This window comes from Mastomys coucha, unplaced genomic scaffold (genome assembly GCF_008632895.1).
Source record: "Mastomys coucha isolate ucsf_1 unplaced genomic scaffold, UCSF_Mcou_1 pScaffold20, whole genome shotgun sequence".
NCBI classification, from domain to species: domain Eukaryota; kingdom Metazoa; phylum Chordata; class Mammalia; order Rodentia; family Muridae; genus Mastomys; species Mastomys coucha.
This window is the reverse complement of record NW_022196903.1, coordinates 13,084,730-13,102,834: the sequence shown is the minus strand read 5'-3', so window position 1 is coordinate 13,102,834 and position 18,105 is coordinate 13,084,730. Positions and strand designations below refer to the sequence as shown.

General features: G+C 40.7%; 1 protein-coding gene across 5 annotated transcripts in view; it reads right to left on the bottom strand.

Annotated features, from left to right (window-relative positions):
* Met (MET proto-oncogene, receptor tyrosine kinase) overlaps positions 1–18,105 on the bottom strand; it is a 103,649-nt gene that overhangs the window by 78,514 nt on the left and 7,030 nt on the right. For 4 of the 5 annotated variants that reach the window (XM_031381220.1, XM_031381218.1, XM_031381222.1 and 1 more), the window contains exon 2: positions 1,884–1,932. The exons of the other annotated variant lie outside the window; for it this stretch is intronic. The gene's annotated coding sequence lies outside the window, so the exon portion shown is untranslated. The remainder of the gene's footprint in view (positions 1–1,883; positions 1,933–18,105) is intronic. 5 annotated transcript variants of the gene reach the window in all.

The following is an 18,105-nucleotide window of genomic DNA, read 5'->3' as shown; positions in this document are numbered from 1 at the left end:
CCTTAGTCATACTTTCTGACTTTGGTTCTCTTGTATTTCTAAAAATTGGGAGCTTTAAAGAAATGGTTGACCAGCAAGTATCATGGCCTGGAGTGAAGTAAAACAGGGCCAGAAGCAATACAGTGCCGGTAAGAACAGAAAGAGACAGTGAGGCATAGTTCAGTACAGTGTTTGACACTTGGTTAGACAGAATAAAAGGAAGGTAAGGATGACTGGGAGTCATCTGGGTAGGAATAGACTGAATTACAAGAGCATGGCAGGCAGCAACAGGAAGGTAGCTAAAAGATACAGATTTTAAGCATGCCGAGTTTAATGATGTAATGGGAACCAAGTAAAGGTCTACCATAGGAGTGATTAGGAGGGTTCATGTTATTTATCAGGAACCAAGTGCTTGGATTATATGGGGAATAAATTTTCTGAGCAGATGGAACATCTATGCCAAGGAACTGAGGTGAATAATGAAAGGCTTCTGAGGAAAGCTGCCATTATGGATGAGGGACGTGACTGGTCCAGGTGAGACACACCTGCTTTGAGTGATACAGTAGCAAGTGAAGTCAGAAAGGGATGCAAATTCAAGACTCAGTGAACTTGTTACTTCCAAGATAGAAATAAACTGACAAAAAGCGATAACTAAAACCTAGGTTGGTATGCTTGTCACGGTGGGATGAAATGAAAAAGGAGATGGCCAGGGAATTAAATCTGGGTGAACACCTACATTAAAAGAACAAAAGTAAAAGTCAAGAAGGCTCAGGTCATTGAGCCAGCATCGTTTCAGTGTTATAGAAGCCAGGTGAGGGTCTCAAGAGGCACCTAGCTCATACAGGAAAGAACCATTTGTTGGACCTTCAAAGAATTGTTTCGGTAAATTTAACAGGCTTTCAAAGGACTGCTAAGGCACACAGAATGTGTGTTTTGAGGAAATAGAATGTTCACCCAAGGAAGAACAAGCAGAAGGTAACAGCAGTTGTTTGGACTTCACTGTTAAATTGTAGGAAGGATGTACTCTTATTTGCAAGACTTTCCCTTCTTTTACTAACCCTGCTTCGGAACCAACAAAAACACGGTGCCCTGCTCTGGAAAGCTCATTGTCCATTGGTTGAGGCATCTAGTTATCAGCCGTGTGAGTTGGGAGGAAACTAGACTGTAAATGAGGTTAGAACTCATTCCTCAACAGTGAATGAGGTGTCCTCACAGACACAGTGCCTTTGTGCCGAGCAGAGAACCAGTGGGAAACACGGGGCACAGGCAGCATGGTGGCAAGTAGTAGAGTCTGAGAAGTGGGGTGACAGGCACAAGTGAGAGATAAAGCGGATGACGCAATATTCCAAACAAGTATTTCCAGGATTCCAGGAACATAAGAGAGGTCACAGGATCCGTAGAGAAGTCCATGTAGAGCCAGAGAGGAGAGGTCACATGACAATACAGGAACAGCAAAGATTCAGAACATAGAAACTCCATGGCTACGAGTAAATCGGAGTACACGAACATGTGCTTCGAGTAATGGATATAAAGGAGGGAGAGCTTCCAAAGTAACCAAAGCAGAGCATGCAGACCGAGATCAGCAAGAAATGAAAAAGAACAGCATTCAGCTAAGATGTCTTAGCTTTAAGGTAAGATACAATCGGCGTGCTGTGGCTACCGCTTCACATGCATGAAAAAGAAGATGCCTAGAGTAGACAGTTGAGGACACACTGGTCTTCGGGGTCCATGTGGAGGTATCTGGGTGAGGACATAGGCTTTGACAGGATGTGTAACAAAGCCAGAAAACCACAGTTATACCAGAGAGCAAAGCTCTCTGCGGTAAAAAAAATAAGCTAAATTACTGGAAGAGGTATAAGCCATATAATACTAAAAACAACAAGAAATGTACATTGTGTGCTTACCACATGCCAGGCGTTCTGTTAAACCATCAGATTTCTCTCCACAAACATCCTGTGAAGAAGGAAGTATGATTAGGATCCTCTTCTGGGTTAGCATGCTTGACAGAAGTCACCCAGTGTGAACCAAGACTCAGTTCCATGCCCACACCCAGGTGCTTCATGAACACTGAGAGAGATCACAGCCGGAGCAGAAGTCTCTCCGTCAGAGCTCTGATCACAGCCCTTCCCTGTCTAGCTATGTGACTTAAGGTCATTTACCCACCTCTGGGCCCACAGCTCAATATTCTCATGTGATTGTTTTTAAGTACAAAAAAGAGAGGATAGTTTGAAGATACATGACCATTTTAAAGTATATATGGCGACTGGAATTGAACTTGCTATTTTTATGTGTATTTCTCATTGTTCTGAAATATACTAGAATATTTTTGGTGTCGATGAGAGAAACAAAAAGGAATAAAAAGTAAGGATAGGAGACAAATTGTTGTATCAGTCCAGAGTACATTTTATGAAAAATTGTTTTTTACTTAACATGACACATGTCAGTATATCTTCCAAGAATGAGAACACTTTTTATATTTTCTCCAAAAAGCTGAAGGGAAATAAATGAATGCTGATTTCCTAGGGGAAGACCAAACGATCTTATAACGCATTTGCATCCAAGTGGACCTAGTAATGCAGTATTGAATGTGCATGGCTTTTAGGTTTTTTTTCTTGTGAAAGAAGCTTCAAAATTAACTTTATTTTATTTTGACAATCTGAAGAGTTACCTGTTTTTCAAATAAGAATCATGTTCTAAGGTTTATATGTATGTCACATACTGTGCTAATGCTTAACAAACTAGAATTCAGCAAATGTATGAATGAGTCTTTTTGTTTTTTGTTCTTGTTATTGTTGTTATTGTTATCTCACTGGGTGGGACAGCAAATCAAAAGTAAGCTAGCAGGGAAAAAGGCTGCTCTTTTAATCACTTAATATATGCCATTTCCTGGGCCATTGCACTTAATTAAGACTTGTCTCTGTTTACAGAGGTGTGTGTTGGTGTGAGTGGAGTGCCACACGCAGACTCTGGTGCCTAGCGCACAGACACATATTTGGGTCAGGTGCATTATGGGACCCACCTCATTCCTGAGGGCGGCTCTTTGATTTCTTTGATGAGTACATGTTAGCATAGTGTCTGACCCATGATAGGTCAATTGTCACTGTTCATAGACTCAGAAAACTTGGATGGGTATCTATGCTGTATCAAATACCAAGAAGAGGACTGGAGAGTCTAAGATGGTTAAATTACTTTCTGATTGCCAATGAGAACACAGAGTGGTGGGAAAGAGAGGCAGTCACACAGCAGCTGAAACTCAAGGTGAGAAGTTCAAAGAAGAGAAATGTAACCAGGCTACAGAGTTAAGTGGGCTTAGCAATCAATTACAGTGCTTTCCTCGAAATGCGTTCATAATCTCGAGTAGCAAAATCTAGCTTCAGTTATGGCAATGGAGCTAAGCTGTATGACCCAAAGCAAGTCACTTAACTTCTTGGGCTTCAGCATGTTTCCAGTTGTAGAGTGAATTTTGAATCAGTAGCATGCTTAAGTCCCCTGATGCTGGCTTAGTTACACCTACTTTGTGAGTTTCTTCATTACTTATATTTCAGTGACCTTATCTTGACAACCAAAAGTCATCATGATGGGAGTGTTATTTCATAGGAATTGGCAAATATTGCACGTTAGAGCTTTGTCCTCCCACCTGGGGATGGTTATGAAATATTTACTGGCATTCCTGAAATGAACCAATCTACTCCAAAGTATGTTCCAACTGTAATAATTCTGACCTCTGGGACTGCTTTTCTACAATCACCCATCACTCCAATGCCATCCACCTGAATATATGAGAATCATGTTCACCTCATGACTCTAACTTTCTCCCCTAGCTCTATGCCAAACCAGGCTATGCCAGAAATTTTAATGTCTATGATGGCAGTGACTTCAGAAATATTCTTAGTTCCATAATTTCTGCCTTGATCCATTGAATCCTGTGATGTGTCTGAATCAGACTTCAACACAGAATGTCTTTCTCCCCACTTCTGTTCCTTTTTTTTCTTTTTGAAATAGTGCTAGCCATTTAACTGATTTTTTGACTAAATAAAACATACAAAGATGATTCAAACAGACTGACTAATTCATTCCCTTGAAATGTGCACATAGAAGATGAAACCGAATCACCTAGAAAACATTTCCTTATTTCTCTGCAGTTGGTAGCAAAAACATACTCACTGGACAAACATTTCCAGGGGGTGAGCACCTCTGTGCCATCTTGGTCATTAAGTTTGTGGTATTTAGGAGTCTCTCTGTGAGAGACTGCCTGTTAACTATGACTCTGAGTTCAGCCCAACCTTTCGATTCGCCATTCAACTCTTCTCTACTACCTATTCATTTCTAGTTTTCTTAGTGAAATATCTTGATTTGGTCACAGCATTCCTCCCAAATCTAGCAATATGGAGGATTCTCTAGGTTTGTACTGAGCAACATCTGTGCCTGCCAACAATTCTATCAGCAGCAAAAGCGCAGTGTTGTATTTAAGGACTAATTCCTCAGGGAAATTTTCAGCAGGTGTAATGGAACATTTTTTTTTTTTTAAAGGAGTAAAAACTTCATAAACTTTGACACAATTAACTTTGCTTTAGGGACCGATTTTTCTCAGAAGTCACATGATACATTACTCTGTTGAAAGCACCTTCTAGTTTATAAGATATACTCAGTTATATAATTTTTCCCAATTATAGTCATAAGGCAAATATTATTATGATTTTTTTCAGGGGACATGTGTGTTCAAAGAGAATGAAATGTTAGCTAAAGGTACACATAGAATCAAGGTCCCCTCAGTATTTCTAAATTTTTAAAAAATACACGATGCTTGTTTGAACTGTTCTTAATTAGTCACAATTCTAGGGAAAAGGTTGCATTCAAAAGGCATAGTACTTAAGTGAACACTTCTTTATATCTGCTCACCTCCTATTGTTTCTTCCTCTGGCAGTTCTTTTGAAAACCCTCACTACCCCATCTACTGAGATTGCCTATCAATCATGATGCTCACTTCTCGCTGCAGGAAGAGGACGCTCACCAGACTGGCTTTCCAATGAGCTCTAGTCTTCTGAGCCAGGGCTCAGTCGGGGTGAACATATGACCAAAGCAAGGACAGCCATATGGATGCTGGCAGAGAATCACTCATGTTCCGAGATTCCAGACATACAGATGATAGCACCTTGGAGTCTCTGAAGACCATCTTTGCTACTGTGTGGTGGGGAGAGCCAGCCTGAGTGTGAAGCTGATGCTGCAGGCAGGAGGGCTTACGCATGGAGAGATGGAGTTTCTCACTAACAGTTGGCTATCTGTATCCCACCATGTTTTAAGCTTACAGGAGCCAGTAAAATTGTTTCTTTCACTCTTCCTTTTTGGTCAGCAGTTTCATAGTGACTCCTTTATTCCTTGCAAATCACAAGCAAACAATATCCAGTAAAAAATACTTATGGACTTATACACAAGGTCAAATGTGTAAAAGCAACTTGACATAAAATTCTCACAGAAGATCAGGCATGTTCAGGGTGGCATGGCTGTGGACTGTGTAAAATACTCAAATAAATGGGACAAAATTATTTCCCTGTGTTTTTGAACAATTACTCATAAATACCTCACTTGGCATCCTGGAAACATGGTCATCAGCTCAGACTGCTAAGGTGGTACACTTTCATTTTACTCCTATTATGTGTTTCTGAAGTAGAATATGTAGCATGAGCTCAAGATGAAAATAATGTATCCACATAATGACCTGACATATGAAAGTATAAAAGATTTCAGTGTGTTTAATTATATAAAGAGAATTTGTTGTTCTGGAAGATGTCTGAGATGCCATATTGAGGAAGTTAAACCATAAAAACAATCACTGCTCCAATCTAAGAGGGTTTGCGAGAATGACATCCGCAGGAATAATCATAGTCCTCTATAAATTGATATTCTTTCCATTAGCTTTAAAAGTAGGATTCTAGATGGCTCAGGAGGCAAAGGGCTTGCCATGCATGTGTGAGGACCTTAGGGGATTCCTAGAACTCTTATAACGTGCTGAGGTAACATGCATGTTTGTAATTACCAGAGACCCTGCTACAAGGTAGGAAGTGGAGACACAAGAATATTCAGAAGTGGGTGTCCAGCTAGCTAGGTATACACAGAGATAAACAAAAAGAGACCCTATCTCAAAGAAGATAAATAACTAGGACCAATTCCAAGGTTGACTTCCAACCTCCGCACAAATACTATGTATGTGTCAACTCCACCAGACAAGAAAACAAAGGATCATAATAATAAAATTATAGCAACACAATTCTAGTGAATAGAAATAAGTAGTACTGGGGGGTGGGGAATATGGGGAACCACTGGAAAGTTCCAGATGCCAGAGATTTGAGAGGCTCCCAAGACCCAATGGGGATGATATTAGCTAAAATACTCTACAGCAGGGAGATAGAACTTAAAGAAACCACCTCCAGTGGACGGACATGGCCCCCAATGGAGGGATGGGGCCATCCACCTATTTAAAAAATTTTATTCCTGAATTGTCCCCATCTAAAGGGGATGCAGGGACAAAAATATAGCAGAGGCTGAAGAAAAGGCCATCCAGAGACCGCCTCACCATGGGATCCATTCCATCCACTGACCCCAGACCCCAACACTGTTGCTGATGCTAACATGAGCTTGCAGACAGGAGTCTGGTATGGTTGTCCTCTGAGAGGCTCTGCCAGCACCTGACAAAGACAGATGCAGATACTCATAGCTAACCACTGGACTGAGCCCACATACTCCAATGGAAGAGTTAAGGGAAGGACTGAAGGAGCTGAAGGGGATCTCAACCTTGCTGGAAGAACAATATCAATTAACCAGGCCTCTCAGCGTCCCCAGGGACTAAACCACCAACCAAAGAGAGTACATGGAGGGATCCATGGCTCCAGCTGCATATATAGCAGAGAACTGCCTTATTGGCATCACTGGGAGGGGAGGTGCTTGGTCCTGTGGAGGCTTGATATCCAAGAGAAGGGGGATGCTAGAGGGTGAGACAGGAGTGGGTGGGTGGGTCAGAGAGCACCTTCTTAGAGGCAAAGGGGAGGAGTATGGGGTTTATGGAGGGGAGACCACGAAGGAGGATAACATTTTAAATGTAAACAAATAAAATGATTAATAAATAAAAAAAAAAAAGGGGGGGGGAGAAAGAAATTTCTAATGACATTTCAAATACTGGTTTTGTAACCAGGCACAGTACATGGTGTAACACAATACTGAGGAGATATTTGTAGGCATCCATTACATGACAGTTAGTTGTCCAGATACTGAGAAGTTCTGCTGATTTGAAGACAGCAGATTAAACTCCATAGCTTAAATCTGTAGCCTAAACAAAAATGTAAAGAAAGCCACAGAACTGTTGAAAAAACATTTTGTTACAACTTTTTTTCTGGATTTCCCCCTATGCCTCTAGATTAACCACAGTGTATATAATAATAAAAACAACAGCCTTATCAAAATTCTTTCCAGTGCAGTTTAACCCTTTAAGTATGAACAGACAGAAGAGTGGTGGAAAATCTGGAAGCTTCCCTCTGTCCCTTTAACCACCATTGGAAATCACCATTGTGAGAGTCTCTTGGGCTTGGGATTACTCCCTGCCTAAAATGTTCTCTCCTCCCTTCTCCTTTCCCTTTCTTCTACTTTTTCCATTTTTCTTCTTTCCCTTCCCTCATAGAGATTGATCCAAGGCCTTAAGTATACTAACCAATTGATCTGGCAGAGACCTTCATCCCAAGCCCAAGAGACTGTCACAACAGTGATTTCCAATAGTGGGTTAAAGGGACAGAAGAAAGCTTCTAGATTTTACAGACCCTCCAACTGCTTTTTGTATGGTCACAGGCAAATAATCCAGAATTCCCACAAGACAGTCTTATTTTTAATATATAAAGATTAGTTTGGCCCAAAGTACCTCTATGACACTCTGATATGGCATAGAACATTCTGGAAAAGAGGTAGGGTGTGGAAGGAGCTTAGGTGCTAGATGGATATGGATGTGCTTTGCCTTCTCATATAGAGAAGGGAGGCTTTTCTTTTGTTTCCACCTTATGGATTTACCATGAGGATCTTAAATAAATTACAGGCTACACTGGCATTCATTTACGCAGCACACTCTAACACCTAGTAAACGTAATGCCTCTGCTTAATATCCCAAGTTGTGCCTCAGCTAGTTCTGCCAGCTTTCAGTAGAAATGAGGAAGTTGGCCAGTGTGCTGGGAGAGACCACTCTGAATACCTGCCCAGGGTTTCATTCCTTCCTTCTCTTTACAAGTTAAATAGACTATTTGTTATTTCCCCATCCCTGGCCATCTTGTGGTTTTCCTCTAACTCAGTTTCAAGTTCTTGAAGCCCTTAAACTTCTTCCAAGACAGAGGCTACAGTAAGAGCCAAACAGGAACCATTAGTTTAAAGAGTAAGCCCATATCCCCATAGAGATTTAAGAAGTGAAGATGTAGGAGACCCAGTTACTTTTGAATCTCAAATACTGGATTCTTTTTTTAGTGTAAATATGTCCCACGGATATATTTAAATCACAATCCTAGTGGTAAACATGTTGAGAAAAATAAAGGAGGGACCAGCTTTTGAAACCAACATAAGTTGGAACAAAAAGACTTGGGTAGGTTCTATTTATCTTGGGAGAAAAACAATTTTCTGTCTTCTGTTTGCCTGCTTTCTTGCTTTCCTTCCTTATTAATTAATTTATTTATTTTTACCGGAATTTGAACCAAATGCCTTGTATATGAGAGGCAAGTATTCTAAGATGTAGCTACAACCCCAACCCTGTATCTATTTCCAGACAGGCTTGCTGTATTGTCTATGCTGTCTTTGAAAATTCTCTGTGGTCAAGGCAGATGTTAACTTGATCTCTCTCTATTTCAGCTTCCTCCATAGCTAGGACTAAGACACATACCACCAGGCCTAACTCCATTTTTTTTTTTTTGAGTTTGTTTCCCTAACACGTACACATTCGCAAACTACACAATTTCCTATTTTTACTTTGTTTTCACTCCTGTTATATATACAAAACATGTAGTTTTAAATATGGTCAATAGGGTAATTGAGCTCATGGATTGATTTAAAAATTATATGAAGGTGTAACTGTCAAAGGGCATAAACTTTCTTTTAAAGAGAAGAGTTGTAATGAAGACAGCAACTTGTACATTATATAGAATTTCATAAAAAGATCTGTATATTTCTTAAAGATTCAGATATAAATGGCTATAGAAGTAATCAAGTTAAACTTGGCACTAGAATAACATGCAAGTGTTATAATGAATGGGATTAGAGCCCTGTATAATGAAGGGGTTTAGATCCACCCCTTCTGGCATATTCTACAAATGTTTCACTAAAGAGAGCTGGTGTTTTTGTTCTGATATTTATGCAGTTATCTCTGCCCTTCTCCTGATCAACATTTTAGAAGTTGAAAGTGACAGACTTTTAGCCTAATAAAAAAAGCCAATTGTACATTTTCCTTTCAATATATGATTAAGATCATTGCCCAAGCCTGATATGGCAACAGTAAAGATAAAAAGAATGGAATACCATTCTAGCCTTAAGATTTTGTCTCATAAATTCATAATCTGCTAGCAAACATCTTTGTTCTTATAAGAATGGCTGACAACATGAAACTTCTGGGAAAAAGAATAAATGGACATTTGTTTTACTATTGTGCATGTTGTAAAGAAAAATACCATTCAGAACACTCATTGAATTGTCAGAGTCCCGATTGATGGACAGGCATCTACCCCATTAATAAATGGTCGCTCATACAAGAACATTTCATTATCCTTGGAAATGTGGAGGTTGAAATTCCCCATTGTTAAGAACATGCTAAAAGGCTTGAAACCAAAAGCAGGGTTTTTTCCTTTTCTAATAGATGAATGGAAATTTATAATTCACATCGCATAGATGCCCTACCAGATTTTGTTCAATTAAGCCAGGAACAATGAATAAAATAAATCCATGGCTTACATCTTTCCGTATATGTGAGTTAAAATAAATTAAGCCTAGCAACCCTTTCCTGCTACATTCACATCAGAGATTGGAAAGGATGAACCTGTCTAGGCAGTCAGAATGTGGACTGAGAGGAAGACACATACAGAGGAAGCTGATACATTGCTCACTAGTGAATCAGACATTCCCTCCTCTGTGTGGGGGGTTGGGAGTGGAAAATGTCCTGGGCATAAGGTATCTTCTAGTTATAAATGGGGAGATCTGTGCTCCGGTGGATTAACGCATCACTTTCCTTCCTTCTTTCCTCCCTCCTTTCCTCCCTTCATTATCTTTTGAGTGAGACAAGGTCCTGTTACTGTTGTTCAGGCTGGTCTCAAACTGTCCTTTTTGTCTTTGCTTCCTAGTGCTAGGATTATAGTCATGCAACACTATTGGCTGATCCATTTCCTCTGGGTTTTCAGAAGGCAAAAAGTTAAACAGCTGCACAGGGAAACACACAGTGAGTAGACCCAGTTTTGTCATGGTGGCTCTGTCATAGGGAAAGAGAAACCATGCAAGTAAGGAATGAGGCAAAGGTGGAGACACGAGGGGTTGTGTCAGGTGGGCCTTTCTGACTAATACTCAGTTCCCTTCTGAACTCTCTTTTGCTCACATCTGAGAATGTTCCCTGGGAAGTTATGATCAGCAAGGAGACTCCAAAACTGAATAAATTAGGTCTAGGCTTTGAAGCTACAGTGCACAATAGTTTCTTTTCTAAGCATCATAGAAATTGTGAGATAACTGTGAATGAATGGAATTGCCAAACTTGGCTGTATTTGTCTACAAGTGAGGATTTTCATGAGTGAAAAATAATGCAATTATGTTAGAACAAAAAAAAAATCAAAAGCTTATACACATGGTGAGATCAATACATCATCATAAAATAAAGAACTAAGCACATTATCTACAAAATAAAAAATAAATACCTTTAAATGAGCAGAGAATGGCAAGCAAGCGAGTCCCTAAAAAAGCAGACAGGACAGAGAAGTAAATATGGAATCCAATTTCTAACATTCAGTAAACACCCTGGATGCTCGAAAAAAGAAAATCAATAAATCTAAAGGTTAGGACAACTTAAAAACAACTGTGCTCAGCATTGCATTTATATAACTGATCAATTGAAGAGAAACTAACTCGGGTGTGTGTGTGTGTGTGTGTGTATGTGTGTGTTTATGCAAGCATGCTACTGTGAGTGTGTAAGATCTGTGTTTAAGGAAAAGAAAGGAAGAGCAAGAAGAGGGAATGTTCTTTTTAAATGGCCTTTTTCAGTCAGAGTCACTGTCAAAATGACTGGGAGTCCCATCCCCCATGTCCCCTCTAGGACTGTTGTCACAGGAGTAGAGGAGCACATGGAGAAGAAAAGTTAAATGCAGTTCAAAATGGCGATGGCTTAACCTAGGTCTTGAAAGTAAATGACATGCTCAGAACAGCTAAGGGCACAGACATTTTGTGCAGTGAGGACAAGGTATAGGGCTTTCTTGAATACAGTAGTAGAATGGTTGTATGAGAGGGGCTGGCATGGTTGGATACACATTCACAGAAAGCCTCTCCTGCAGTTTGCTGAAGGCTCTGCATTCTGTCTATAGGTGGGAGTCAATCGATATGGCAATTAGTACATATATCCCATTTTAGTGACCATGTGGTAAGATTGAAGTGAGAAGCCAAAGCCTGTGAGATAGTGCAGAGGTCATTCAACTGTCTGGGCACAAGGATAAGCAAGGATCAAGAAAAAGTAGCAACTCCCTAGTTTAGTATCTATCTTCTTAAGTTTATCAGCAGATGGTATAAAAATCCACTTCCCTAGCACTAGTTTTACCTGTCCAACATCTTCTCAGATTGAATTCAATACATGTTCATTTAGACCCTGTGTTTAGCATACATCATCAAACAGACAAACAGTCCAGTTCTTTCGGAAAGCACTTCCTAGCAGGGGCATTCAGGTAACAACACACACAAGCATGCTGGATGTGGATAAAGTCTATTAGAAGCTGAGAGTCTGGATATCTGGACTCTCTTGAGGAGGCATACAGGGAGCAATCTGTTGCTTGGAAAATCTTTGTAGGTAACTTTTGTGGAAAGGGTAGAAGAAGAAGGGAGAACTCAGCCAAATGACAGGTGAAAACTGGTCTCCTAGCAGAAGTAAGAGGAATGAACAAGAGACACATTTGGTGAGTTTTCCCCTAAGCTTTGGCATCCAAAAGATGATGTCTAGAAAGACAAGGAATCAATAGCAGAGCCCTTGCAGGCCATAATGAGATTCTGGCTTTTGTTGGAATGAAATGAGAGACCAATGCAAGGTATGGATTAAGGGAGTGCTCATATTTGAATGGAACCCCTTTGAGTGTGTGAGAGAGGGTTGTTGGTGGCAAGGGATTGTATGGCATAAGGGTTAGGCAATGAAGCCAGGAGCAGACTGCTTAAGTAATTCAACAGTGACAGAAATAACGTTTCCTTCTAGCTGAAGTGGCTGAGTTGTGGTAATATTTTGGAGACTGAAAGAATGGAATTAAAGTATCAGGTATGCAAATAAATAAGGATTATAGATTTTATAAGGAGATTGTTTTTTTCCCAATTACTGACAGAAGGGGTTGTAAAAACAAGTGGGATTCAAGAAAACTAGAAGTTTGATGGGGATGCAGAGAAACCAGTGTGGTAGTGTTGTGTGCACAGCTGAAGTACTATGTATATGGATAAGAGTTGTGGGCATGCAGTGGGATATGAGAGTCTTAGAATGAAGAATGAAAGTCTAGGCTTAAGAAGCTGTCATCATGTAGGGTGTAAAGAGAGGGGGTTGGGTGAGAATACCACGATAGTTAATCTCCAGGGTCAACTTGATGGGGCTTGGAAACACTTAGGAGATACACTTCTGCTTATGTTTGTGTGTTCCCAGAAAGGTAGAATGGGGAAGGAAAGACCTGTCCAAAGTGTGGTATAGATAAAATGGAAAGGGGAAGGGGAAAAAGCAAGTTGAGCACTAGCATCCATTGCTTTCTGCTTCGTGAACATCAGCCTCGTGTTCTACCACCATGTTTTGCCTGCCACGATGGGCTGTATGGCAACAACCCACTAACCCTCTGACCAAAACGGTCCCCTTTCTCCCTTAAGTTGCTAGCTGCTCTGCATTTGCTTACAACAACAAGTCAAGGATACAATCTAAAAGGAACAGAACGTGATAAGACGTAGAGAACTGAGGGCTGGGGCCAACAAAGCTAACAGGCTGGAAAAACAGGATGAATAAGTCAAGCCGAGAGAGCAGTTGGAGATTCTTGGGGCGCCTGTCCTCAGCCCATGACACCTACTCTCCAGTCTGTATCACAGATCAGCGTCTCTCATCTCCCCGGTTCTCAAGTCGTCATACTGGATGGCCTCCCATATGTGAGTATTGTAGACACTCCTGCCTTACTGGCTAGGAGAGTGCCATTGCCCACCTGGATTGCTCCAGTTTCCTAGCTGCTTTTATCTCTCCCCTTTTTATCTCTCCCCAGCTGCTTTTATCTCTCTTGTCTTAAGAATCTGTGCCACAATGCACAAGAGACATTTCTTTTTCTAAACAGAAAATCAGATTATTTTGTTTCTATAGTTGAGCAAAAAGTCACCACCTTAGGAGAGGAAGGCACTTAAACTTTATGCAGGCTGAATATCTATGATCTAAAAATCAAGAATGCAAACTGCTCTAACGTCTGCCATTTTCTGAGTGCCTGCACACCTGAGAGGTTTTGAATTTTGGAGCATTTTTGTATTTCGGATATTCACTCCGGACACTTAGCCAGCAGAGTCTGCACAGATATTCTAGAATCTGGAAGAACATTTCTGATCCCACCCCTTTCAGATAAGGGCTAGCACCGCCTTTGTTCCAAAGGTATAAAGAAAAGTCCTGAGCAGAGGAAACTTGGAGGCACAGGGGTAGAATCTGGATGCTTTCTCAAGGCTAAGGCAGAACTTTCAAGATGGAGGAAAGAAAGGAGACATACATTATGGACTGTAGCGTATCCCACACGGAAGACAGTAGGGATTAAACAAACAAAGAGAGGAGACTCTCTTTGCCATACGGAGGAGACTACTTGAATGAAATGAGCTAGGGAAGGAATAAGAATAAGAAAAGTAGAGAAAGCAGGTTAGGTGTGTATTTTCAAGAACTCCTGCTTAAAAGATAAGACAAGTCAGAGTGACTACTTGGGCAACTGTGGCTTCAAGATCCTATCAGCGTGCCTTGCATCTGTGCTTTCTTTCTTTCTTTCTTTTTCTTTTTTTTTTTTTTTTTTTTTTGAGGCAGCAGCTGGTTGCATGAGGACTGAATGAAAAATGGCCGAGGAGACTTTAATGATGGGAGGGGAGGAGGCAAGAGGAGGGCAGGGCAGGCAGAGCAAGGTGATCAAAGACGTGGGGGAGAGTGGGCTCGGGAATCATAGGTTGAAAAGACCGCGTCACTCCCTGAAACATACTTGAGGACGTAATGATGAGTGACGTGGAGACCAAAAGCGTTTCTGTGACTCTCCATATATAAAAGGAGACCTTACACTGAGACCAAGGAAAAACGAGGACAACCAAGAACTTGAGAGGATGGTGAGAGTTTGCAGTCATTGCAGTGGGCCTGGGGAACAATGGGACAGAGACCTGTAGGAGAAGAACTCATTCTATGGACTGGGCAAAGCTTTCGGGATGCTCTCATCTTAAAACCCTTTGTGCCCATTCCCACTGAGTGAGCAGGCTGGGTTAAGGAGCAGAAGGTTACCTGAATGTGACTGCAAATTCCTCATTTTTACACAATCCATCAGCTCCTTGGGCCTTTATTAATAGGAAATGCCAGTCTCTGATTATTATTATTATTGATGTTGTTATTGTTGTTGTCTCATAATCAGATTTATCAAAATCTGGAAGAAATAACTTCTGGGGAAAGAAAACACATCAAAACAGATACCCTTCTCTCTTCAATAGAGACAATGGCCTAAAGATCTTGAAGAAAGGAATCAGATATAACGATCCTCTAACTCTGAAAACTAAAACCCTTTAGGAATTGGGAGGGAGACTCGATCCTGAATTCCAGTCTAGCTCTTCACTTAGAATACATTAGTAAGTTTTGTAATAGAATATAGAAGGTAGCTGACTTTATGGAGAAAGTGTTTATAAGCCTCATAGTTCTGGAGGCTCATGAGCATGGAGGAGTTTTGGTGAGGATTTCATGGTGAACATCAGATGATAGTGGCTAAAGTCTATTAAACTGGGTGCTGACATCTGAAGCCAGGGGTCAGAGGGCTAGTGATGTTCTATAAGGCTCCAGTGAACTACATAGTCCTTACTTCTGCTCATCATTTCAAGGTCTATGCCACCTCGACCTACTACCACCTTAAGGAACAGGTTCCTTATTCATGGACTTTTTGGGTTACACAACCATATGCAGACAATAATATAGATGGAAGCCAACCTTCTGTAAGAATTAAACCCTGTGTGACAGAAGAGAAGGAAAGCTTACACTCTACCTATGACCTGATGAGTATGTGTGTGGGGGGGGCAGGGGAGGAAGAGGGAGAGAAAGAGAGAGAGATTTTTTTTCCCACTTTGATCTGCCTCTTTTCCATTAGAATGAAGCTAACAATTAAAAAGTGGGCTACGGATTCTTACAAAGTTTTCAGAACAAGATATCCAAACGACTAAGAAATATTTTGAGCTGGGCATGGTGGCGCACACCTTTAATCCCAGCACTTGGGAGGCAGAGCCAGGTGGATTTCTGAGTCCGAGGCCAGCCTGGTCTACAGAGTGAGCTCCAGGACAGCCAGGGCTACACAGAGAAACCCTGTCTCGAAAAACCAAAAAAAAAAAAAAAAAAAAAAAAAAAAAAAAAAAAAAAAAAAAAAAAAAAAAAAAAAGAAAAAGAAATATTTTGATAAGTGTTTATAATCTTTACCCATCATTCCAAGGGAGGAAGGCCAATAGAACACAGATGATATAAGGAGGAAAAAAGGGATGATGGGAAGAGGGTTGGAAAGGGTGGCAAGGTAGGGCAGAGATGGGGGTTGGGGTAGGACAATTAATAATGAGGATGTTTGAGGAAGCAATGTAGAAATCTACTTTGTAAGTTTCACACACATCCATATGTATCCACATTGCAGAGTTTAGGTGATCTACACTACACATGGGACAGTGCTCACCCCAGAAGACAAAGGTTGCCAAATACGAAGCCCAGTGGCAGGTGTGAGATATACCTCCTCTTGAGTTGTTGGTTAGAGATGTCCCAAAGCCCCTCAAATAATTTAGATTATTGGCTTTCCTCTTGGTTGGGGGAGGAGAAAGTCATCGGTGTTCCCCATCCGTGAGCCCTATGAGGTAGAGTAGTAACGGGCAATATAGACCCACTTGTGCAACAAATAGTACAGGTAAACAACCATGTTCTGATTTCATTGAAGGGCACACATACCTGTTAACTGCAAATCTGGCTGAGACCCCATAGTCAGGAGCCTTTGCCCTATGAAGGCTCAAATGGTGAACCTATTGCTATCAATGGTCATAGTATCAAATTACTTACTAAATTTGCATCTCTGTACCTGTGAATTATGCAGCTCTCTGACCTCATCAGAGACGTTTCTTCATTTGGTGGATAGTGGTTAATAACATAACACAACCATCCAAAGTGCCTGTGGAATATACAGCCACAAATGGAACATCTATATCACACTCTTACCCTAAGGCTCAGGGACCATAGTAGAAGAGGAGAGTAGAAATGCCTGGGGGTGGGGATAAGAGTCAGAGGTTGGGGAGTCCCAGAAGAAAAGAGTCTCCTCTGGACATGACAGGACCACTAGACTCCAGAGTTCAGAACAATGTGGCTGCTTGCATAAAACCAGCACAAGATAAGGCACTCATTACTTTAGATGGAGAAGAAACTGGTGCCTGGGCCCCTATTCCTAGATGAAGTGCTATGGAGAATTGACAGGATCTGGGAGGGAAAATTTTGCTTTCTTTAAGGGTAAGGATCCTAATAGGATGATGCTACAAATCAGAATTGATAGGCTATTAGATTTATTTTTAAGAAGGTAGAGTGCAGGGAGGTGAGTGGGGATCTTAAAGGAGTTAAGGGGAAGAATTTGGGTTGAACGTGATTGAAATATATTAAGGTTATCAAGAATAAAAAAGGAAGGAAGGAAGGAGGGAAGGAAGGAAGGAAGGAAGGAAGTAAGGAAGGAAGGAAGGAAGGAAGGAAGAAAAGCAGGCAGGCAGGCATGCATGCAGGCAGTCTGGCTCCTCATGGGGTACTCTGACATACATTGCACCTTGACCCTTCAAGTAATTTCCTATCATTTCCCTCTGCTTTCTCAATGATTCAATATCCAACACAAACTCTAGGTATCACTGACTTTCTGTATCTGTGGCATAAAAGTTATCCCCCAAAATGTCTTAGACTGAACAATTTTATATAGTGTCTGAAATACCTAAGACACGTTTCTTCATTTATCAAGGCATAAGGCCTTTTAATTGGAGTTTTAAAACATTTGCAACACAGTTGTGTAAAAGAGCACATCATTGTTATTAGTGATTTAGCCAAGCACAAGAACAAAATCAGACTTATCTGAATAAGTTACTCCTTATATACAGTTATCTCTAACTAAATGTCAAAACAAGCTTTACTGATGATGTATGGATGCAGTAAACCTTCAGATTCAGCTAAAAAAATCCATCATTGTAGTAACATAATTCCCCCCTTCTCTCCTCACAAAATATAAGACATGACCAAATTTTGCTACCTCACATGTTGCACGCTCTAGATGAGGAAGGATTTCTGAGGATAATACATAATGGGCAATTAGAAATCTAAGTCTGGTATCGAAACAGATCTCATGGCCCTTTTAAGTCCTGTACCTCCTCCAAAAGCAACCATGCATTTTATCCATGTGCAATTCAACTGTATTTAAAGCTCCATGCTTGTGCTGAGTTCATATGGGAAAGAGAGTTACCAGAAATCACATACAAACAGGAAACCCAGCTACGGCAAGAAGGTGTTTTTCTCCAGACAATGCAGTTCAAGGATGTGTCATCCATGTTGTTTGGAACAAAACCCAATAGCACCATTACCACTAGGCAACATTCTCCCCCCTTGTACATGATAGTAGTTTATAACTATAGTATATGTTTTCTAAGCCCGTTTCAACT